The following is a 25,725-nucleotide window of genomic DNA, read 5'->3' on the forward strand; positions in this document are numbered from 1 at the left end:
GAGTGCCCCTCAGCCCCTTCCAGATCAGTGCACCATTTATCTAATCAAAAGCCACTGTGTCAGAAGCATAGCAGAAGCAAGGTTTCTTGAATGGGCAATGCAAGCACAAGGATATTGTGTACTGTATTCCTAGCCTTGAACAGAATGGACTAATTATATGGTGACAAAAAGGCTAACTAAAACAAGCAAATCATTTAATGTATTCCTAGGACAATCTCATGCAAAGTGGGTAAAATGTTATTGCTAAAAAGTCATACTAAAAACAATGCTGCTAAAACTTGTAAAATGTGAAATATAAAACACAGCTAATATAGGGAACCCAATGTGGGCCCAAGAGGGCATCACTACAGCTGCACCAAGACAGAGACAAAAACTCCAGTGATCTCATGTGTAACGAAAAGAAGGACAACAACAGAAACTACAGCAGCAACTACCACCACAGTAGCCATAGCACCCAGAAGTCATCAACACAGCAGAAAACACTATAATGACAGTATGGACCACATGAGTGACAATAGTTGTATTGACAAGTACCACACCAGGGACCACAGCTACCACTGGAACAGTGACCACAGATGTAACTACAACAGAGACCAAAGCCTCATCCTGAGTTGCAACTACGGCAGTTATAATTATGTTTACCAAAATAAGGACTACAGCAGCTTTGACTACAGCCACCACCACAGTTGTAACAACACAATAGTTGCAAGCCCAACAAGCACCAGAGTAGTGACTACAGCATCCATCACAACTGCAAATACAGCAGGACCAAAGCTACAAACACAGCTGCAATATGACAGCTACAACCACCGCAAAGACAACAGCAACCACCATGGAAGGGGCAATCTCAGAGGTAAATGCTACTACAACATGTACTATGACTGTAACCACTGATGTAACCTCAACAGGGACCACAGCATTGGCAACTGCAGTTGCAATAATTACAGAAACTGCAGGACATGACCCTGACATGGACAGATAGAGTACGAACAGCTGCCAGCAAAGCTGGAGCAAAAGTATTGACAACTGTAAACTCCTCAAGGATAACTGCAACAACCGCTGCCAAAATATCAGGCAGTACAGCACTGCCAACAGCTGCCAACGCAGATGGGAGATCAACTACAACAACAGCAGTGAACAGCGTTGATACCACTGAAACAAAAAATAATTAATGGAATACCTAATTAATCTCAGCCACTGGTAGTCACTGTATACTGCATTCCTTTCCATGATTTTTGTTTTGCTCACTATGCCCCACAGATATGGACCAATACTATGCAATTCAACCTTGATCCTGCTCCAGAAGGAACAGTCCAACCAAGCTGCTAAGCTGTGTCCCCTCTGTACGGGAACACAACCAACCACAGAAAAATGCTGTTCTGTAGGGCTTCATTACTGAGGTACTGCTCAAGTCCTGTGGTATAGTGAGCACAGGGCCTGCCTAAGCATATGTTTCACTCACTGTATCTCACAGAGAAAAAAAATAAGCATTGTAAAGGTCTGATTTAAATGTGCTAATGTGAAAACTCGTGCAGACACAAACCGTGCCTTATCTCTACGCAACCTGCCTTTTTTGTTCCTCATATGTCTGTTCCTGCCTTTTATACACCACGTTTGCAGTGCTATGCAGCAGGTTACACAGAAACATTGCATAGTCTGAGCACGTGTGTATGCCAATGTTTGCATAATAACACATTAAAGGCAGATGTACTGGCTTTGCCAGAGCTTCTCATCTTCAACAACGCACTTCCATATTTCCTCATCAAGTAACAAGTTGCCACAGTTTCTGAATATTACCTATCTCCCACTATTTAAAAAGTCCACCCCGTCCTTTGCTCTATGCAAGTTATAAAACCATATGCAATATTCCATGTGTAGCCAAAATCTTGAAACGCCTTCCACTATTTAGCCATGGAATCTTTGAAAAATTCATGGGGCATTCTTTAGTCGGCGCCATTGCAAGTGGGTGCCTTGCTGAATGTAACATAACACGTGTCTACTGCTAGTAATCAATCGCCCGCTAACATATTACAGATAACTACCCAGTGAATTCAACTCTACGCCAAAGAAGTAACCCAGAGCACCTGAGAATTCTACTCTTCTCTAATGCTCTATAACTATGGGCCTCATGTACAAGTCCTGTGGTGCAGGGTGCAGCAGAAATGCTTTGTATCTACAAGATATGGTGCATGGCTGTCCTCTCCCCCTGTGCTGGCACACAAATTGCTGCCAAGCGGCAACGCAGGTACCCTTGCACCATGGAGCAAGGATGCCTGCGTTGTGAGAAAGACTGTTTTTGTGCAGGAAGGGATAGCTTCCTGCACAAAAACAATCAAGAGAGGTGTTTTCCTCTTTCTATGTGTGCCTGATTCTGCAGCACACATAGGAAGAGGAAGAAGCGGGGAAAAATAAAGATGTTCCTCCCGTTGCATCACCTCTACACCACCTCTGGGATGGCATAGGAATCTGACGGATTCCCAGACTTGTAAATCTGGGAATGCATCAGATTCCTTAAGGCTCCATGGGTGCTGCATGGGAACACCCACAGCAACACCCATGGACCCCCCCTTTCACACAGTTTTATGTGTGAAAGAGGCCCATATTTATAAGGCCATGAAAAGACAAGCAAGGTGGCTTTGGGTGGCCTTATTAATATGGGATGACACACTGCACCAACGGAGCACGGAAAAAAAATGACGCTCTGGTGGAACAGTGTGTCGATAAAAGTACTCCTCCTCGTTGCGACTTGCTAACACCACCCCTGGGGTGCCGTTAGATTTTGGCACTGCCTCAGGTTTATGAAAACTCGTAAATCTAAGGCAGCGTAAAAATGCAATGGGTGTTGCTGTGGCACGCCCACAGCAAAACCCATTGTACGCCCCTTCCACGCAAAGTGCTGCGTGTGATGGGGTCATATTTACAAGGTGGCATTACGTCACAAAAAGTGGCTTAATGCCATTTTGTAAATACGGTGCAGGGCAAAGCGCCACCGGAGTGTCACGAAAAGTGACACTCTGCTGACAAGAGGGGCTCCTAAATATGCCTAATAGTGTCAAACACTGTCAGTTTCTTGGCCGGAACAAAAGCAACTGTTTGAACAATAAGACTTTCTTCAGTCAAGATCTCCTGTGAACATAAACTCAGCTGAACGTGAGCATGCATTTCTGATATCTAAAAAATTTCCCATCTACAGGCTAATGAGATTGCAAAGGTAATTTGTTGATAATTCCGGCCTACATATCCTCAATAAGTCATTAGGTCGGGCATAGCAGAGAGCAAGCGCTACTTTTCCAACGTATCGGTATGTGTCTGGGCTTTTAACCATGCCCACTGCACGTCCATCACTATCACTAGTTCATGGGCTTGCCTTTCAAAAATCCTTTGGCCCTGATTTATAGAAGTTTAATGCCGACTACCACCATTCCTAGACGCCAGCCGGACGTCATATTTAAGGAATGACGCTAGCCAGCACTAAGGCCCGGTTAGCGTCAAAATAAATTATGCTAACCGGGCAGCGGAGGCGTAGGGAAGAATGGGGGTTGTGCATCAAAGAATGGTGCAAGTCAGGTAAGCGTAAAAAATGTTGCCTCTAACCTCACTAGCGGCATTTTCTGACGCACAACCCCCATGGACATGACTCCTGTCTTAGCAAAGACAGGAGTCATGCCCCCCTGCCCAATGGCCATGACCAGGGGACTTGTGTCCCCTGGGCATGGCCTTTGGGCACCGTGCCATGTAGGGAGACCCAAGTTAGGTCCCCCTATGGCACTTCTTAAAAAAATAGAAATACTTACCTGGACTTACCTTGGATGGGTCCCCCCGTCCTTGGGTGTCCTCCAGGGGTGGGTGGAGGTGCCAGGGGGTGTCTCTGGGTGCTGGGAAGGGCACCTGTGGACTGCTTCCATGGAAATACTTGGTTTTGTCCTTGTTTTTCTAAGGAGCTAGACCAAGACTCTTGTGAGAGCCGACTACTAGAATTCCCTTTCCAGAGCTGGTTGGTTTATTGCAGAAGGAACACAGTGGCCAGAACAGCAATGGTAGCTAACGGATCACCCCAGCCTTGGCCTCATGCATTGGCTTTTTGTCCAAAAACGATTATTACGTTCAAGCTGCACTCTGTGCACACAGATCTAGTTTTAATTTTCCCAAACTATTTGAAAAGGTTATCTGTCACTTGTATACATAAATTAATTATTGTTTGGAGTGTGCGTTGGAGCCTCGCCAAGAAGTGGCATAGGGATACAGAAAGCTGACAATTCATTGTTGGCGAGCCACCAGCAGCCATTTGGTAAAGATGCGGTGAGACTTCAGCACTGTACAAGTCATTTGATTTTGCTTTAAAAGGTGTTATTCTCTTTTATGCCTGTCTGAAACAGCAATAACTTACCCGACAGCCCCTTTTAGGTCTCACCTAGAAACGGCCTTTTAGCTGTATGTTGTTGAACTACCTATAATGTACATTTGAAATTGCCCAGAGCACTATCCCCATGAGGAACAGGCCTCAAAAAATCATAAAAGGTTACCAGTTTCCCAGGTCTACTGACCTGAATATTTTATTTGACCTAACTGTAATGCGCTTGACCCATCAACTGGTCTCAAATTGTGTGATCCTAGGCAAATATTTTATTTCACAGTCGCCTTTTCCTTCATTATCACGAATGAGAGCACCTTCAAAATATGTGAGTTCAGCGTGTATGCTGTAGAAAAACTATTTTGTTTGATTTAGTAAACTCCTGCTCCATGTATAATAAAATTATAGTCCCTGTACATGCTTCCTGACTCGCCTCTTAGGTCTCTAATAGCATTGTCATCAGGGCGGAGGCAGGAACGTTTCTGGGTTCACGTTTAAAAATTCTCACTTTTAATAAATATATTACTAAAGAATGACGTACTAGTGCACTGTTGTTTACAGTCAGCACGTCTACTGAAATAGAAACAAACTCTCCAGCTGACATGCAGTTTACCGATAAAACTATATGTAATAGACATTATAACATGGGAAATCAGGGTTCAGCAAATATTTATATTTTGCACAACCACCAAGTAAAGTGCCCTGCTTTCTTTTGGTTCTATTAAATTCTTTGTTTCAATCACACTTCAGAGTTTCCAAAAAGTGGTTTCCTAACTACTGAAATATATTTTGAAATATTTATACAGTTCATTTACAAGCTACTCATATGTTGTGTGTTAGACATGCTATTGTCTTTCATTTGACACTGCCTGTATCCCAACACGATTTTCAGACTGTTCACTTTACCTTTCTTTCTCTAACTGCAACATTAGAGGATTCTGTAAACATCGGTTTCCATGAAAAAATAAGCAGCAGTTTGTAAGAAGACATGAGTTGGCATTTGACCTCCTGCTTTGAGCACATAGCAAATGCGACAAGGCTAAAAACCAGATTAAAGAGCATCAGCCTAACATCCCCTAAAATCACATTCTTATTTATCAATGCACCTTCTTAAAGCAGGTGAAACATACCCTGGATACATTTCTATGAATCGTAAATACCTATGTAAAAGGACCTGGTAATTCTGTGTCCAGCTGGCAATTCCCCGTTTCACTTATGAATCCCATTATGTCATGGGGAATACACAGTTCTCTCCCTACGCAGCAAAGGGAGACCTGCAATGGATCTTGCCTTTGTCCCTTCCCTGGAGCACAATATCTTTATCATACTTTCGATTGGACGACTTTTGGCCTTCCCCTGCTTACATTCCGGAAACTACTTTTTTCATGTCTTTCAGCACTCCATGGATGTGCTTTCTTGCTCTCTCACCCATATTCTGCTTCCACCTTCACGGTCCTGCCCCCTTATATTTTCTGTGTTTATCTGCTCACTCCCCAGCTCATCTATTGCTTCCCTTCCACCCGCCCGCTCAGGTTTTTTATTTTATTTTTTAAAACAACCAATCACCCAGCTCCTCCGTTGCTTACCCATCCCTCCATGCCATTGTTGTTCTACGCCACTGGGCAGCATTCAGTTGCTTCCCCCACATCACTTCTCCTCTGTTGCTCAATATCATCCTGTTTTTATTTTATTTTTTACTTGTTTGGTAACTTGTTTGGAGAGCCTAGCAGTTGCAATATGGTACCATGCCAGTTTTGTAACCATTTGTTGTGTTTTCTTAAATTATCACTATCTTGAAACAGTTAATTTACAGTAAAGGCAAAATGGCTGTGCTTCGTCATGATACATGCACACGCATGCACTCACGTACATCATCCAATTGTCAAGGACATTTTGGCTTTGTTTGCTGATGCTGTTCAGTATCTGCAATAAAGCATTGTTTCCTTATTGCTGATTCTGTTCAACACTGAAAAACAACCACTGGCAACGCCAAATGGTCAGCTTATGCATTTGAACAGCAAAACCGACTGGCTTTGCCAGTGTTTAATTATGTCACCTACAACAACATATGTCTAAGGAGAACACTTTAGACGAGTATTGTTTTACACATGCAAAGCTGCTGCTTCTTACACCATGGCCAAAAAGTACTTACTTTTGGTGCCAACAGCTCAAGTATAAGTGGTAGGAAATTATCGCACCATTTTGTAATCTGCGACAACTTCAATTGTGGACTTGCATTCGGTGAGAATTGAGAAGTTAGTAAACAGAAACGGAAACACTTTTGTATGGAGCTAAAAAGGCTACATCTCCTGCGATGCAAATATTAAATCAAACACAATATAAGGATATAAATCTACAGTAAAAAACAGCAGTACTATTAGGCAATTGTAGACCTAATTAGTTCGACAGGCAGAATGCTCTGTCACAAATGTGGCTGATATCCTGTCCGCTGTATTACGAGGGTATGGTACCTGTAATACGGTGGACGGATTGACTCAGTACCCCTTCTGCCGAACTCTAAGGCCCTTACCTTCCAAACCAAGAAGTATGATTCTACTGTGTAGAGATTTTTCTTACTACATTAGCCTTCAACCTTTCTGTTGCTATAGGCTGTGCACCACCCACTCGAAGGCACATGTTTCAATAAGTGGGAGCTCACTACACACTTGACGAAATACGAGCAGCAGGCGATCAGCTTTCTCTGAAGCCATCGACTCGAGTGACGATGGAAGTCTGGGTGCCTTCGGGCTATTTCTGACATCTACGTGCTGCCCACGTTTGCCTCCAACAGATGGAAAGTTCATCCATTTAAAAATAGAAGAGAGAGGATGGGCGGGTCCCTGTAGCCACACCAGCTCTACACTCTGGTAGCACTCTGAAGAGTAAAGCTCGGAAAAGAGAACAGACTGGTGAGAAAAATATGGGGGGGGCAGAGCAGCTGGAGGAACTGAATATTACCTGGGGCAGCATGAGCCCTTAAAATATTAAACAAATCCTGACTGAAGCATACTAGCATATTTTACAAATCTATTCAATAAATATAGGACCTACAAATAAATTACTGAAAAGATCTAGCAAAGGCCATCATACAGCAAATATGCATTCTGCCACAAAACCAGCAAACATCAGGTTTCAACTTCAGGTTCGGAGGAAGCGAGTTCTACCTCTTTGGACCTACACTCCAATGCCTGTCCATCCAATGTTACACGGTGTTGCTGGTCGATGCATCCATAAATCCATGCCCTTACGTGCACCCACATTTTTTGACACTCAACTCAGAATGGAGGGCCGTTCCTCTTGTTCTGTCCTGATATGCCTTTGTTGCAACAGACCAAATTTTCACTACAGTGGCTTAACCCTCTCAACAGTGGCAAAGGGCGGGTAAGCGGGACGCGCTTCCTTGGTTGTATGTGCAGTTTTAGGGGCAAATTTAGGAGCCCGTGGCACCATTCTAACACCACATTAGCGTCATTTTTTTACGCTAATGTGGCGTTAAAAGGCCAAAAACGCCATGCCATATTTACAACCCTTTGTGCTACATCATGCCTGCGCCAGGCATAATGTATGCAAAAAGGGCGTTCTCCCCGGGGGTGGGAGGGGTGAAAAAAAAGGAAATCTGAGAGATTTCTTAGCACTATTTTTTTTGGCACTTTTAACACCTGCTCAGAGAAGGTGTTAAAAGGAGGTTTCTATTGGTTACAATGGGCCTCTGGGTGCTTTGCAGGGTTAGCGGCAACATTTTTACGCTAATCCTGCAAAGCGCTGGACTAGCGTCAAATATTTTGACACTAGTCTTCTAACTACCGCCATGGTGCTCCGTAATTAAAATAGGGTGCACTCATGGTGGCGTTAGGGGGACGCTAAGGGGCGCAAGAAAAGTGACGCTGCACTGTCTGCAGTGCCACTTTTTTTTAAGTATGCCCCTTAGTTTTACAAAACTCAGGAAAAAGGGCTGCATGTGTAACATCAAACAGCCAGAACTGTGTGTCCACAGTTTTTCATTTAGATGGACAATGACAACCTACTGTGAATTTTCAGGCTCAGCATTAACCAAGGCCTTTAGATTTTCCTATAATATTATATAGTTATATGCGTAAGTATGGGGCTATCAGCCAGCCCTCTTCATCTATTGCTCTGTTACTGTGTCATTCATATTTTTCCTCCGCCCACTACAGCAAACTGCGTTGGGCAACGGGTCAGCCAACTTCAGCCACTGGCTAACTTCACAGGGAGCACATTCACACACAAATTTCGTGCTCTTACAGAACAAAAACACATGAAAAAACGAGCATTGACAAAGCTAAAACACAGGCAGCAAACGGTTGACATAATGGCTTTGCAAATGCTCGTTTTTCACTGCTAGTTTGTACGAGGTAAGGTGAAAGTAATGTGAGGTCAGTTTATGTTTTGTGCATATGTGTGTGTATGCCAAAGGATTTCTCTGCTTTTCTCATGTAGGGGATCATTGTCCATTACCTAGCCAGACCGTAATGCTTCCTACATATGCACCACAACCTTATTATGGCAATGTTGTGCGCATGATGTTAGGCTGATGCTAAATGTATCTGTGTGTTTCTACGGTGTACCTTGGTGTGGTGTGCAAAAGTGTCACTGAATTAGCAATTTGCTACCTATGTGGCTTTGGAGCCATGTTGTGTGCACAGTGGTGACGGCACTCGGTCAAGCAATATTTTTTGAATCAGGCCATTTAAAGGCGCTTCAGGACGATGGTGTATTGCTATTTTTCCATAGACTGCTTCTGAATGTCCAACGAATCTCAAATGTGGATCACTACAAGTGTTTTGGATCAATGTGTTAAATGCTGTCTATATCTACACACTATGGGGTGATTAGGTAAGACCCATCATGTGGATCCAATAGCCCCATGTAATGCTTTTGACTCTGGAGATAGCGGTTGTCCTTCCTGGAGATGTTTCATTGCCTCCATCCTGCTTTATCAAGGTTTCTCATCAAGCTGGCTTGAGGCTGCGGAATCCTACCGACACGATCTTTGACCAGCCACTGCTGGAGAGAAATTAGCTCTACCCACAGGCCGCCCTAGTTCAATATCGACTCGACAGTCCCTCTAAAAAATTAAATAAGCAAAATTTGAAGAATCTCAGACCTGCATCTTCACTTTTCTTCCATTATAACAGCAGCCCAAATGACTTCAACTTAAAAATGCCTATTTATTTTTCTTAATGGAGAAATATTTTATTTTTAAAATGTTTATTGGAGGTTTTTTTGTGTTGTTTTTGTGTGCACCAAAGAGCAAGTGGACAATGAGGATTAGAAATGATTAAACCTACTGTAATGGCATTAGGTCAGTTTATTTGAGAATCCTGGTGCCAATGTCAAGAAGCATCCAGTCGCTGCTCCCGGCATGCAAAAGGGGAGGGGTGGTGCGCTGGTTGGCTGGTAAATAAATGAAAAATAAAATAATTGAAAAAAAAAAACACTTAGCTTTGCCACCGCACCGCTCCATCCGCTGGCTGCAGGCACAGGCTCCCACCCTCCCCTGTGCCAATCCAGACACTGCTTAGAGAAGCATTAGGATTGGCTGGGAGCCCCCAGCAAGGGCGCTCCCAGACAGATTGGGAGCCTGTGCAGGCTCTCTCCAGCCCGGCAACTGTGTTGCTGGGCTAGAGAGAGCCCACTGTGCATGGGTGTTTGGAGGGCCCGAGACGGCTGGAGAAACACACATGCGCTTTGAGGCAGAGTGCTGTGCACTCTCCCTCACTGCTCGTCACCCCTGAGGCTCCGTCCCTTTTCCCTTAAAACAATAATAAACACAGTGTTTTATCGTTTTTTGGGAAAAGGTTTGCTGCTGCTGCTGCTGCTGCTGCTGGCGGGGGGTTGGCGGGGGACACGCTCCTCTGCCCTAATGGAGGAGCCACCCCTGGAAGCATGCCTCATTAGCCTAGACATCTTTGATTCGAGATCAGAGGAAGGAAAGCACTCTCATAATTGCTCTATCATCAAAAACGAATTCAACTTTGTAAACAGACACACACATACACATACATAGAACCAAAGTAAGACCACCAATGTCACTTGATATATTTACAAGGGACGAACACTGACAAAGGTTACGATTCTATCCGCTCAACTAGAAGTAAAGGCTTCATAGCACGTTACCAACATGTATGGAAATGTCACTGCTTCCTCTTAACTATATTTTCGTTTTGACACTCTGTTGTGCTGCGTGACCTTTTTAGCGATACCTAATTATCTATTGTTAGTAATTCTACTTGGGTTTGTGCCTTAAGACGTCTATCCTTTAACATTACAGCATTTTGTTTTTGACTCTGCACTCCCGTGCATCTCTAGTGGAGTGCAAGGATGAGACAAGGAATCTAGCCTGGCCATGGATAACTCAGGTTTCACCTACCTCTGTCAACTATTGCGCTAAAGCTCTAGCAAGCCTCACTCCTACCCTACCAGCAGGCTCCTCACGGATTATTGTTAGAACAATATTGATGCATTAGTCGTAGTATGCAGCTCTTTGACAAACCAAACATGCCTGCAGATAATGTGGTGAAATTATGTTGAGACCTTTACAACCTAAAACCAGCTGAAAAGGAGGATCACACATTAAGTACTGCAGAGTGGAAGTAACCATAGGTGGGAGGCACACTACTTGCAAGTTGCCAATGTTGTTTTGTTCTACCTAGGAGTTCCTGAGTGCACCCTAAGTATTACAGTTTTCCTTGAGGCAACTGTGATTAAGTGGGGAACTTTGTGGCAATACAAGGCTTTTTAGGCAACCTACATCCACTGTGGATCTCTGAAGGAGTCTAGATGAGATGTAGACCTCATTGGAACAGACTTCTACTCTCACATCTAGTGTGTAAGATAAAACTAGATGAAGAAGGGTACCCCAGCATATATGGTATTTCATCATGAGCATGCTCTGTCTCTCAGCATCTCTACCTGAAACGAGGTGCAAGACCAGGCATCGAAAAATCTACTCGCGAGTCATATTTTATAAGGTTGAGCTATTTTTAGGACCTACTAGCCCCTTCCTGTGAGTTGACAAAGAATGCGTGTTCTGTTCACTCAAAAAGTAAAAGAGCAATAAAGATGCCATTAAGTCTTTTTCCTGTCACATTTGCTATGTGTTCAGAGGCAGAGGTCAAAGGACAGTTTGGCTTGTTACAATTACTCGTCTTTCTGGCTGCAGAGTTCCAGGATTTTGTAAGGTGAACTGTCTGACCTGCTGTACACAGAGTGTGAAATGAAAGGCTGTAGGGTGTCAGGTTTTTCCTAACACACATTTAAATAACCACATCAACTGTACAAATATTTCAAAATATATTCAGTAGTTGTGAAAGCTCATTTTTTGTATCTCTGAGTGATAGAAAAGCTATATTAGGATGAAAAACAAATCAGAACACTTTACTTGATAAGTATGTTTTCTGAGTCCTGATTTTTACAGATTATTGTTAATACACTGTAAGGAAATGCCTCCTTGGCATGGTTACCCCCTAACTTTTTGCCTTTGCTGATGCTAAGTTTTGATTGAAAGTGTGCTGGGACTCTGCTAACCAGGCCCCAGCGCCAGTGTTCTTTCCCTAAACTGTACCTTTGTCTCCACAACTGGGACTCAGGTAAGTCCACTGTAACTGGTACCCCTGGTACCTCTGATGCCAGAGAAGGTCTCTAAGGGCTACAGCATGTCTTATGCCACCCTGGGGACTCCTCACTCAGCACATGCACACTGCTTCACAGCTTGTGTGTGCTGGTGGGGAGAAAAAGACTAAGTCGACATGGCAGTCCCCTCAGAGTGCCATGCCAACCTAACACTGCCTGTGGCATAGGTAAGTCACCCCTCTAGCAGGCCTTACAGCCCTAGGGCAGGGTGCACTATACCACAAGTGAGGGCATATGTGCATGAGCACAATGCCCCTACAGTGTCTAAGCAAAACCTTAGACATTGTAAGTGCAGGGTAGCCATAAGAGTATATGGTCTGGGAGTATGTCAGACACGAACTCCACAGTTCCATAATGGCTACACTGAAATCTGGGAAGTTTGGTATCAAACGTCTCAGCACAATAAATGCACACTGATGCCAGTGTGCAATTTCTTGTAACATACACCCAGAGGACATCTTAGAGATGCCCCCCTGAATACCAATCCGACTTCTAGTGTAGGCTGACCAGTTTCTGCCAGCCTGCCACACACCAGATATGTTGCTGGCCACATGGGGAGAGTGCCTTTGTCACTCTGTGGCCAGGAACAAAGCCTGTACTGGGTGGAGGTGCTTCTCACCTCCCCCTGCAGGAATTGTAACACCTGGTGGTGAGCCTCAAAGGCTCACCCTTTTGTTACAGCGCCCCAGGACATCCCAGCTAGTGGAGATGCCCACCCCTCCGGCCACTGCCCCCACTTTTGGCGGCAAGGCTGGAGGAGATAATGAGAAAAACAAGGAGGAATCACCCACCAGTCAGGACAGCCCCTAAGGTGTCGTGAGCTGAGGTGACCCCTACCTTTAGAAATCTTCCATCTTGAGTTTGGAGGATTCTGGCAATAGGATTAGGGATGTGCCCACCTGCCCACAGGGAGGAGGCACAAAGAGGGTGTAGCCACCCTCAAGGACAGTAGCCATTGGCTACTGCCCTCCCAGACCTAAACACCCCCCTAAATTCAGTATTTAGGGGCTACCCAGATCCCAGGAAATCAGATTCCTGCAGCCTGAAGAAAGAAGAAGGACTGCTGACCTACAAGCCTGCAGAGAAGTAAGAAGACGACAACTGCTTTGGCCCCAGCCCTACCGCCAGTCTCCAACTTCGGAAACCTGCAACCAGCGACGCATCCAACAGGGACCAGCGACCTCTGAAGCCTCAGAGGACTGCCCTGGACTAAAGGACCAAGAAACTCCTGTGAACAGCAGCACTATTCAAAACCAGCTAGTTCTTTGCAACAAAGAAGCAACTTTCCAAGACTGCATGTTTCCTGCCGGAAGCGTGAGACTTCTCACTCTGCACCCGATGCCCCCGGCTCGAGATTCAGAGAACAAACACCGCAGGGAGGACTCCACGGCGCCCGCGAGCCCGTGAGTAACCAGAGACGACCCCCCTGAGCCACCACAGCGACGCCTGCAGAGAGAATCCAGAGGCTCCCCCTGACCGCGACTGCCTGTAACAAGGGACCCGACGCCTGGAACCAACACAGCACCTGCAGCCCCCAGGACCTGAAGGAACCGAACTTCAGCACAGGAGTGACCCCCAGGCGACCCTCTGCCTAGCCCAGGTGGTGGCTGTCCCGAGAAGCCCACCCCCTGTGCCTGCCTGCACCGCTAGAGTGACCCCCGGGTCCCTCCATTGTTTCCTACCTGAAACCCGATGCCTGCTTTGCACACTGCACACGGCCGCCCCTGTGCCACTGAGGGTGTGTTTTGTGTGCCTACTTGTGTTCCCCTCAGTGTTCTACAAAACACCCCTGGTCTACCCCCCGAGGACGCAGGCACTTACCTGCTGGCAGACTGGAACCGGAGCACCCCTGTTCTCCATAGGCACCTATGTGATTTGGGCACCTCTTTGACCTCTGCACCTGACCGGCCCTGAGCTGCTGCTGTGGTAACTTTGGGGTTCCGTTGAACCCCCAACGGTGGGCTGCCTATGCCCCAGAACTGAGACTTGTAAGTGTTTTACTTACCTCCTAATCTAACCTTTACTTACCTCCCCCAGGAACTGTTGATTTTTGCAGTGTCCACTTTGAAAATAGCTTATTGCCATTTTTACAAAGACTGTGTATGATATTGCTTTTATTCAAAGTTCCTAAAGTATCTAAGTGAAGTACCTTACATTTAAAGTGTTTAATGTAAATCTTGAACCTGTGGTTCTTAAAATAAACTAAGAAAATATATTTTTCAATATAAAAACCTATTGGCCTGAAGTAAGTCTTTGAGTGTGTGTTCCTCATTTATTGCCTGTGTGTGTACAACAAATGCTTAACACTACCCTCTGATAAGCCTACTGCTCGACCACACTACCACAAAATAGAGCATTGCAATTATCTACTTTTTCCACTATCTTACCTCTAAGGGGAACCCTTGGACTCTGTGCACACTATTTCTTACTTTGAAATAGTATATACAGAGCCAACTTCCTACATACACTATAAAGCTGTGTCAGTAAAGCTACAAGTTAGTGGGAACGTTTTTGGACACTCATTGAAGATTTACTGTCTGTATATGACAGTGCACTACCACATCACGCTTTACTCAGTTGCGGCTCGCGGCAGGGAAAAAGGGTGGGGCAGCACGTGGCGGTGGGGGTGGGACAAAAAAAGAAAATATAATAATTTTGAAATAAAAAAAAAAGTACCTTTCTCGTCACACCCCGCCATTCTGATCCACTCCTCTGGCTCCCAGAAGTTGCAGGCACAGGTTCCCAGCCTGCCCTCCCACCAGTCCTATCGCTGCTTTCATGCTGCCTGCAGCATGAAAGCAGGGTTGGGATTGGACGGAGCGCATTGGCTGGGCGCTGCAAGGCAGAGTGGAAGTCTCTGCCTGCTGCCTCCAACCCGGCAACACTGTGCTGGATTGGAGAAAGCCTAGTACGCATGTGTGTCTGGCCTGGCCAAACATAGATGCGCACTGAAGGAAGTGCAGTGCACTCCCCCTAGGTGCCTGTCATGCCCTATTGCCAACCGCTTTTACAACAAAACCATATTAAACATAGTTTATAATGGTTTTGTTGCAAAAGCTTTGCAGCTGCTGGCGGGGGTGACACTTCTCCCCCATAGCAAAGGAGCCGCCCCTGGCTTTAGTAATATATTAGTACAAGTGAGTGTTTAAACATAAACGGAAAAACAATCCTGCCCTGACGGCAATGCTATTATAGTAAGCTAAAAGGCAAATCATGGATCATGCATTCCCTATATGTAGGCTAGATTCCTATTATACATGGAGCAAACAGTTAAGGCCTCATTTCGAGTTTGGTGGATGGGAAAGCCCGTCTGCCAAACTCCCGACAGGGTGGCCACCGCCTACACGTCGACCTCCCCATCGGAGTCATTATGAGTTTCCTGCTAGGTCGGTGGGCAGAAACCTGAGTTTCCGCATCCAGCCTAGTGGGAAACAGGCTACAGCATTGTCTCCAGCTTGCAATCCAGCTGGTGGCAATGCTGTAGCCAGAAGGATGCACCAGCATCATCACAATGTTCACTGTCTGCACAGCAGACAGTGAACATTGTGATGTTGCTGGGCAGCGGGGCCCCTGCACTGCCCATGCCAGCTGCATGGGCAGTGCAGGGGTCCCCCTGTGGCCCCCTGCACTTGCTCTCCACCAGCCTTTTCATGGCAGTGTTACAGCCATGAAAAGGCTGGTGGAGGCTGCCGGGATCCATGATCCTGGCGGAGCTGGCGGTTTTCTGGCGGTCTACCCGCCAGGGTTGTAATGTTGCAGTCAGACCGGCACATCTGCGGCGGTCCTGACCGCCACTACGAGTGTGGTGGTCTTAAGACCGCCACACTCATAATTACCCCCTTAGTCTATTTAATCAAACAAAAGAGGGTTTTTTTTGTACAGCAGAAATGCTACTCCCATATTTGAAGGTGTACTCATATGTCAGAAAGAAGAAAAAGGTGACTGTAAAATAAAATATTTGCCTAAGTTCACACAATTTGAGACTCATTTACGGGTCAATGACATTACAGTTAGGTCGAGTAGATTATTCAACTTACTAGACCTGCAGATCTAATAACATTTTATGATTTTTTGAGGCCTGAAGACCTTTTCATGGGACCCTGGGTCAGCCAGTGGTTACTGAGCAGCATCAGCTATGGATACTGTTGTTTTCCTCTGGTGTCCCAAGATCACAATACTGGAAAATATAATTAGACTAGCCAAAGTACTCACATTAGACAATACATTTCAAGGTAGCAAATAACTTGTCCAAGGAGACTAAGAGGGTTTGCTTACGACACATTCACTGACACTGAATAGCATTATTGTATAGCCAGCAAACACTTTAAGGGTTTTTATTAACTAGTATGTGAATTACAACAATTAAAAGTGGGGTACACACAAAACAACCAGAAGGAGCTAGGACCTACTGGGGCTGAGAGAGAACCCCCAGAAGTTATTGTAGCTCGTTAGTTTTACGCACTTGTTTTGTGTGTACATGGCCTTACAGCCAATCATATGAGTGGTGGTAGAGGTAAGAGTTCTCAGATCTCTTTTTTTATTAGGGTAAGCTCCCACAAAAAGGAATGAAAGGAGTCCAAGGAGAACTATGGACCTTGGAATCTACTTTGGTACCAAGGGCATGGAACAAAATGTTTCACCACTAAAAATAGGTGTGGCCCATATAAGAGATGTTACCCCAAACACCCACAACCCAAACAATGAGGTTCCTGTCCAGAAAAGGTGTTCCTAACTGAATGTTCTAGAGGTCTTGTGTCCAATTACCTGTGTTTGGTTAGGGACTTAGTTCATACTTAACTGGAGTCCAGGGACCAGTAAGGGATGCAACTCATCTTTTTTTAAAGTGACAGGCGGAAATAGTGGCCAAGTTCCCACTGTTGAATACCAAGGGTGTCATTTCCTTGATGACTATGTAGCTCACAAACTACCAGTTCCAGCAGATCTGGCACCCCCACATAGAGGATTTGAAGCCTCATAGTCCCTATGCGGAGTGGAAGGGAGAGAAACAGGCACTCTCTTGCCAATGGGTAGGTCGGGCGGTGTACATCTATTCTTGCATCAACAACAGTGATGCATCAGTTCCATGAATGGGATGCTCTTCTTGCTTTCTCCTGGGAATGTGGGTCTGTTGACTCTGAGGCATTGCACAGGCTCCGTACAGTGAGCTGTATTTATGCAGCTCAGCTGGTCCTTGGGCAGGTCTTCCGGAGGGTCCAGTCACCCTTCTTGGAAACTGAAATCAAGTTCATCAGCAGACAAGCACATCTTCCTTCTCTCCCCAGATAACAGCAGCAAGGGAGTTCTGCAGGTTTTCCCAAACATTGGTCCCATCTAGAGTAAGAGTATCAATCTTGCGAGATTCTACCAGATCCCCAATGCCTTCTCTTCTAGAAATCTGAACAAGCCGCCTTGGTGACAAGACAGAGATAAACCCAGTACTGGCTGAAAGGTACAGCACTTACAACCTTTCAGAGGTCAAGGCTGGACACTGCAGACAACAGAGGTTCTGCAACATTTGAAAACTAGTGTGCAGAAGGTGCATCCTATCCTTGTAAGAAGCTAGAGTGTTATGGCTTCTGAGCCCGGAGTCACCAGACAGAACAGAACAAATTGGGATGGAGTCCATTCAAATGAATTGCCTGTTGTCTAATTTACTAGACTGTTACTTTAAAGAAATCAGATTGTAGTTAAGCATACTATAAGCACAAGGAGAACATATTTTGCAGAACAAGGAGACTTGTTCCTCTTTCATAAGGTAGCTTCCATGAGCAATAAAGCTAGATAGTTAAATACTATATTGGGCAGTATAAGTGATATAAGGGGTCTTTAAAATAGAACATGTACAACTTACTAATACTATATGAGAATATGATGTATAAAAAATCTAAATACAAGCGTCAAAACAACCAGATAAGGTAGGTATTATCTCCTTTCAGAGGTATTAATAGGACTGTTGCCAATGAATGGGGCAGATTTTCTGAAGAGACACCTCTTGTGTGCACAGTGACATCCAGTATATTTTCACCTTCTGTTACATATGAACTACTGCTATGGGAATACATGCAGCAAATAACTCTCTTTAGACTTTATCGGTCCCAAACTACGATTATCTACTTCAGTTAACTCGCAGAACTGCAACTTATCTCCAGCTACATTGTTGTGAAATTATAGGAACTCAGGCCCTCATTATAACATTGGCGGTATACACTGCCGCGGCGACGGCGCCAAAAGACCGTCGCTGCAGCTACCACCTGTCAGCTGTATTATGACCACAGCCAGATTTCTGCCAGAGGAATGGCGGAAATCTGGCTGTGTCCATGCCGGCGGGTGGCAGTAAGGTGGCGCTGCTGCCAGCAGCAGCACCACGCCAGTAACTCGCCGCCAGCCGTATTATGGCACATGATACGGCCTGGCAGTGTTCTGCTGGCAGCAGTACCACATCCTGTCTCCTGCCAGAGGACCCCCTCACAAAATATAAGTCGGGTGCTCTGACAGGAGAGGGGGTGGGTGGCATTGTGTGTGTGTGTGTGGCGACGTGTGTGCATGTCTGTGCGAGCGTGAAAGTGGGTTTGTGTTGCGTGTTGTATGTGTGTGCATGTATGGATGTGTGTATGTGTGTATGTTGTGTGAATGCGTGTGTGCCTGTATGTAAGTGGGTGTGGATGTGTGTGTGTGGATGAATGTCTGCATGCGTGGTTGAATGTGGGTATGAGTGTGTGAATGCGTGTGTGCGTGTATGAATGAATGTGCATGAGTGAAGGGGGGCCTGGAGAGGGAGGGAGTGTGGGGGGGGAAACCAGGGGAAGGGGAGGAGGAGGGGATGGGGAACACCCCTATCAGTGACAGGGAAGGGATTCCCTGTCACTGATAGTGCCTACCGCCATAGTTTTCGTGGCAGTAAGGAAGCCACGAAAACCTTGGCAGTAGGCAAGGTCATAATCCCGCAGGCAGCCTAGTGATGGCCGCCGGGCTGGAGAGTGAAGTCTCCAGCCCAACACTCGTTACCGCCATGGCGGACAGTGTGGTACATTGGCGGTTTGGCTTGAGCCAAACCGCTAATGTCATAATATGGAGAAAAGTACCACCAGCCTGTTGGCAGTAGTTTTCTACATTTTTCAGCCATCCGCCGGGGTCATAATGACCCCCTTAGTTCCTTTTTGAAATGATGTATTAAAAAATCATATGGAATTGGTGGTTGGTAAAAACATGGACATGCCTCGGCTGTTGATCTATTGACACTATTTCCCAACAAAAAAAAGGTTAATTGACAGTAGGATTACATGGGTAATAAATAACCTTAATTGTAGATGCATGTAGTAGGATATTATGGATAATATTTAACTTAATTGTGGCCAAAAATATTTGACGTTAGACCTGGATACTGGAAATGTCTTTACTTTTCAAATGATATAGTTCCAGAAAACAGACATGAAAGAAAATATAAGGAAATCTGGTAGCATTTCAATGACCTCAATGATTAAAGCTAGCAATCTATTTTTTAACTAATATTGAGTTATCTGCATAGGAATAGATAATTCCATTATTCACAGAATTATTATTTTATTTTAAGATCAATACATAAGACTATGTTTATGATTCCATAACCTAGAGATGTTCTATTTTTCATATACATTTTAAAACTGTTGTCTTGCAATTGGTGCGGATGCAATATCAATATCTGATATGGTTGAGAGAAAGTGGATTATTAGATGAAGTATTTGCGAAACCTCACCAAAAAATTATGTCACTATTCTGTATCAGGTCCAGTTTGGTTACTTTAGTTTAAACATTAGGTCAGCCCTGGGAAGCTCTAGCTCATAGCAGTCTTGACTCCAAGGAAACAAGTTTAAAGCATTTATTAGCACCAAAATAATTAATAAGAGAAAAAAACACCACAATAAAAATATCATTCCAATTTATAAAAATAGTATAAATTATACTGAACAAAAAATCGGATCATGATTTTTAAGAATTTTAGAGTTTTCTAGCGCCAAAAAGCACAAAGCGCCAACTGCAGTTCTAGAACAGGACAAACTCAAACGGTAAGGCCGACCACAATGGAGCGCAGGTCAGACACATGGACCAGGTTCCTAATGGTGTAAAGTTTACATTCTGATTTAGTGCCTCATTTAGAGTTTGGGGTTTGGGTTACTCAGTCACAAACCTGATGGATATCTTGCGTGCCCTATCACAATCTCCAAAGGATATAATGGAATCGTAACACAGCGGGCAGGATATCCGTCACGTTTGTGTCGGTGTAACCCCATCCGCTAAACTCTAAATCAGGCCCTTATTGTTTTTTTCTGGAGGATTTTACTTGTTGGCGGGGTGGGCACCAGGCTGAATCAGATGGAGTGCCAGATAGACAACCACAGAGTGCTGCTTGGAGTTGGTCCAGGAGAAATCCTCCATGCTGAGACTTAGAAACTTTCCTGGAAATCGAGTTGCTTTCAATTGAACAAACCAGCAAGCTGAATCCAACTGGTGATGCGACAATGGCGGCTGTGGTGCGGCAGAGGTACTGTGGTAGTTTATGGTTCTTTTAGAAATATGTTCAGACAAAGTTTCTAAGTGTTCACTTTTGCAGTATTGAGAGGAAGAGAGTACACTCTTGCACCAGTCAAGGGTGCAGGATCTCTTGGGCGACACTTTGTGAGTTAGAACTCAATCTTCTAGAAGCCACCACCAGGGTTCAGGGCAAAACTAGTTGGAACTGGTGAGCTGGACTCTTCTTTTTTGCAGGCATCATGTAGAAATTGTGTTCTTGGTGACTAACAGAAGGCAAACCAACTAACCCTTTGAGTCCACTCTTCTGTCATGGGTTCAAGTGGGAGCAGGTACAGCCCTGGGGTTTCTTTCCTAAGGTAAAACAGCAGGCTCAGTTGTTCTTCTGAGTTTCAGTCTTTTGGTTCAACAGGTGCAGTCCTTCATCTATTTTCCACAGTTCAAGCAGTGTTCTGAAGGAGGTAGCCAGGGGTGCCAGTTTTATGCCTGGCACTAGTTAGTGGGTGGGTGGGGAAAGACATCCTAAACAATAGAAGTAAATGACCCAACGTCAACCCCACCCACTCTTTTGTCACTTCCTGGGGGTTTGGCATTAAGCAATCCCATAATGCATTTCTCTGCCCAAATCCAATACATCAGAATCTTCTGTTCCAGGGTCAAAGCTATGGGCACACCCCAGTGTGTCTAGGGAAACAAGGAACTCCCAATTGTAAAAGCAGTTATGGGACAGGGTTCCCCCCACTGGAATTGGTGCCACTCTGGCTACTTGGACAATGGCAGAGGAAGGCCTATATGTGAGTTACATCTGCCTGTGACAGGGGCTGCCCCTTTGAAGCTTATACGGTTGGTGGCCACGTCCCCCAGGCCATACTGTCAGGAGGAGGTCACACCTCCCCTCCAGTCCCACTAACTCCACATCTAGGGCACAAGGAGGGCACCAACCCCCTGACTACCTACTACAAACAACAGTTAATAATTAATCAGTCCTGTCTGATGCCACATAGGCAATCAGAATCCTTCCTGAAATATTCCATCAGAAATGCGATGAGTTTTGTCATGAGGGTCTATGGTCGACGTTTCGGTCTCCCGTGACTCAAACAGTCCCTGAGACCTTCCTCATGACAACGTGTCATGAAGGAATTAATTACAACAATTGCTGCTCCCTGTTTCTGAGACACTGTATCAGGACACTATTAATTCATCCAACTTCCCATTGCGGTCCAAACATCCTCTCAGCTCAACAAAATATGCCTCAATATTTTCACCTACAGTGAGGAATGCGTGGGAAATCCTTAATACTGCTTCTACAAAAAGGTATCCGGACTCTGTTAATTTATCCAGGTTACAAGTGCGGTACACCGGTCCGCTGCGTTCCTGGGACAGGCCCAATCTTCCTTCAACAAAAACATCACGCAAATTGCAAAACAAGATCTCTGTACTCAAGGCTTTCCCCATTCTGGAAACTCCTTTCTGTCTAAGGAGCTAAAGTGTGGAATTCAATGACTGTGCAAAAATGGAGTATTGATAATCACCTCCAATTCCAGAAGCCTCTTTGTACTTGCTTCTTCCGTCACTACAAACGCAAGGTAGTGACTCAACACTTTGAAAAACTGTAAGGTTGAATGCATGGCTGCATCTACTCTTACACACAGCAACACCCCACATGTATGGAACATGAGATAAGGTGCATCCAATATGAAGCATGCATTCGAAACTCATGCACCTCAACCAACCTCTCCCACACAGGACTTCAGCCAGCGCTCTTCCAAATACATACCTCTGAAAAGATACACAGAAACTAATGAAAATATGAGTGCACCAAGGCCTTATCAGGAGTAAAAGAGCAAATGCTCCAATAAAATATAATCCCTACTCGTTTCATCCCTCACTTACTCAGATCTTTCGAGTTTTTTTTATTTTTGTGCTACCCAGATGGCCCCTAACTCCTCAACCTGCCATATGATATGCTTGTTCTTACTCCAGAGCACTATAAGCAATGTTTGTGTGCTGTTGCAAACTGGATGAGCACCAACTTGTTGAGACTTCCCAGTAACATAAGTGAGGTTCTAGCAGTTGTTGTGATGTACTTTTGATGGGACTTTGTCAATTCAGACCACATACATTCAAATCCACATGCTTTTAAACTTTGAAATATTAGACATATTCTTAGTTATTCTCATTCACTGTTGGAAACGGTGGTCCAGACAGTTATCCTCTTTTATCTTTGGTAACACATTATACGCGGGTCTGCCCACATTTTTTTATGTCGAAAGTAGAACCCATTCAAATCCCTGCTGCGAGGCTTCCCCTTGGTCCTTACAGAGAATATATCACCAACCATCTCTCTGAGCTCTAGTCGCTCACCAGAGTCACTTCATTTTATTTATGTGTTTATAAATGTTTGTGCAGTGCTAAAATTGGGCCATTATTTTTGCCAATCCTAAGTTATGTGGTCCTCCCCATTTTCTCGCGCTCTGCACACTTCTGTGTTTTTGTTGTCTGTCTGTACCATCAAGGTCTGCGAGTACAGCCTTTTGTCGTATCTTGTCTCAAAGGCCTGATGCAAACTCCCTTTTAGTCTTTAGAGCCAGACACACTTGTTGCTTCTGTAGATCTTTGAAAACTCGGCCTTTCACTTTTTCAAGTTAACAATCTATTGCTGGTAGTTGAGACGGCGAGGGGAAGCCCCTGGGCCACTGTACATGATGTGGCAGAGTGGCAGGCACTTCACTGGCAGCAGAAGGATAAGCAAGGTCACCGTATCTGGCATTTAAAGGGATCATGTACTCTACCTGATATAGGAGGAGAGTTGGGAGCATCTTGCGGGTACACATAAAGTGGGAGACACCTCACCTTCGATAGTAGGGGAACGGTAGGCACTTTAATTAGTTAATGGCCAGCGGCGGGCACTGTTCCTAAAGTAGGAGGATGCCAGGTGCTGCACCGGTTGTAAGAGGACAGCGACACTCTGCCTGGGAATGGGGACACACTGGGCACTAGCTTGCTTTGGTAGAAATATACTGGCACTGCATCTGTAGTAGGACTATCAGAGGGCTTTGTACCTAGGCGAGGGAAATGGCCGAAGCCGAGGTTTGGGTGCAGGACTCCTGTACCTGGGGTAGAAGGAAGGTGCGCATTGTACCTAATGTTGGGGATTAGAAATTGGGCTATGCCTAAGGGCAGAGGGCATTGGACTCTGTAACTTCGCTAGACGGAGGGCTGGCGCTGAGGCACGAGTAGGGGCGGTGGGCACTGTACCCGGGGTAGGATGTAAAGACGGCACTGCAACTGAAGAAAGAGCAGTGGTGGGTGAGCATCCGGGGTGGTGTGACTGTAGGCACTGGGGTAGAACCAGATGTGAACAGTGCACCTGGGCAGCAGGAAGTTGGGCACAGTATCTGAGTTAGGACAGCAGCAGACATTGAAAATGGCGATGGGCGTAGCTGTGAGACTGGATCCGGTTGGACCCAAGCGTCAGACAGTGGAAACGAACAATGCAACGTGCACTGTAAATTGGAGTGGGAGAGCCTAGGGTACCTGAGGCACAGACATCGCCACAACTGCACATGGTGGCAGGCCTGCGGGACATAGCCACAGCTCTAAGGCTGCCTAATGTCAGGTTTCAGTTGCTCTCATGATCAAGGTTTTAACTTTGCCTTCTGGGACTAGTAATGTTACTTTCCCTACACAACTGCAGGGCAACAATTGCCAGAAGGGAAATAATTAAATACTATGGCTACTCGCGCCTGGCATTGGACAATGTTAACGCCTGGGATAGCAACAGATTTTCGCTTTAAGTAGTGGGCCCCATGTCTTTGTAGTCAGACTCTTCTATAAACTCCAATATTTGGGCTGAGAACAAGGCAGGCAATGGAATCTGGTAAATCTAACCCAATCTTTTAAGAATGAGCAAATAAATGTTCCCTTTGACTAAATAACGTAATTGCATCCCTAAAGCGTAATTTGTTACATATTCTACCAACATCTCATGACTGAACAATGCCCTACACCTAGATAAACAGTCTAATATGAAATATGCTGACTGATGTCACGAGCACCTCATACGTCAGAAGCCTACTCTGTAACTTCACTGTTCTCACTGTACTAAATCCTTTCTTAGGAAAGTTTTTCATCCTCCAGTCCAAGCGCTTTGCATTGTTCTGTAAATGAACAGGTGCTCTGCTAAAACCGAGATGTTCCATTTACATCATTCTAAAGCTCAGTCAGAATCAACACCACCACCACACACAGAGCCACTGCATATTCTAAAGCATTTGTCCACCTGCAATTTGTGTATTTAAAGAAAATGAACGTTCGTCTTTGAAGACTCACAGAGCAGCATATAAAATGATCTCAATACTGTTGCTCACGGTGAACCTTAAAACACCCGATTTGCAATTAAGTTTCAGAAAAAAAACTTGAGAGACCTCCTCCACTTAATATTCCACCACCACCCACGAACATCTGCAATTGAAAGCCTAGATCTGGCCAATTGTTTGCCCTAAATTTCTTTGAAATACCAGAACCTTTCATAAACATTATTTGGGGAATTAACCTCGTGCCATTGAATGGCCATTCGCCACTCATACGCAACACAATACCTACCTACCTACCTACCTTCGCACCTGTGTCTGAAGCAGTGGGCGGTCGGTGAGCACAGTACCTGGAAAAGAACCCTTACCACCATCATACTTCTACAGTACTTTTGAGAAGATGGGAGCTGGGCGGAAGGACGTACCTGGGGTATGGCCGGAGGTGATCTCAGGAGGCAGCCGCTAGCTCATGGAGCTGGCCGCTTCGAAATCCTCCGCGGTCCCCCTCGCCTGAAGTCGCCCTTCAAATGGAAGGAGGCGGAGGACCCGCAGCCAAAAATAAAGTCTGCAGCCGCCAGCCCGGTCCTAAAAGCCCCCTCGGCTCGGGAGAGGGCTGCGAGAGCCGCGCGGAAAGATAGAACTAGGGTTCCCTGGTGTCGGGACCGGGGCCAAAAAGGTGCTATCCTGTGGTGCGTGCTCCCTCTGATGGCCACCACGAACAACTGCACCGTCGCACTGGCGGCAAGGCTACTTTTGCTAAAGAAGCACTTGGGGGCCTTGATTTATATTTTTAAGCGCCGCATTTGCGTCATTGGTTTGAGGCAAAAGCGGCGCAAACTTACAAAATTCCATTATATTTGTTAGTTTGCGCCGCTTTTACGTAAAAAAATGATCCAAGTGCGG

General features: G+C 45.2%; 1 protein-coding gene across 2 annotated transcripts in view; it reads right to left on the bottom strand.

The window, feature by feature from the left end:
• PRR33 (proline rich 33) overlaps positions 1-25,365 on the bottom strand; it is a 78,419-nt gene extending 53,054 nt beyond the window's left edge. The window contains exon 1 of one of the 2 annotated variants that reach the window (XM_069223168.1): positions 25,248-25,365. The gene's annotated coding sequence lies outside the window, so the exon portion shown is untranslated. Of the gene's footprint in view, positions 1-6,881; positions 6,937-25,247 lie in introns of those variants that run through there. The other variant, XM_069223169.1, reaches the window with a different exon arrangement.
• Between the last annotated feature and the right edge of the window lie 360 nt (positions 25,366-25,725).

Source organism: Pleurodeles waltl, chromosome 3_1 (assembly GCF_031143425.1).
Source record: "Pleurodeles waltl isolate 20211129_DDA chromosome 3_1, aPleWal1.hap1.20221129, whole genome shotgun sequence".
NCBI classification, from domain to species: Eukaryota; Metazoa; Chordata; class Amphibia; order Caudata; family Salamandridae; genus Pleurodeles; species Pleurodeles waltl.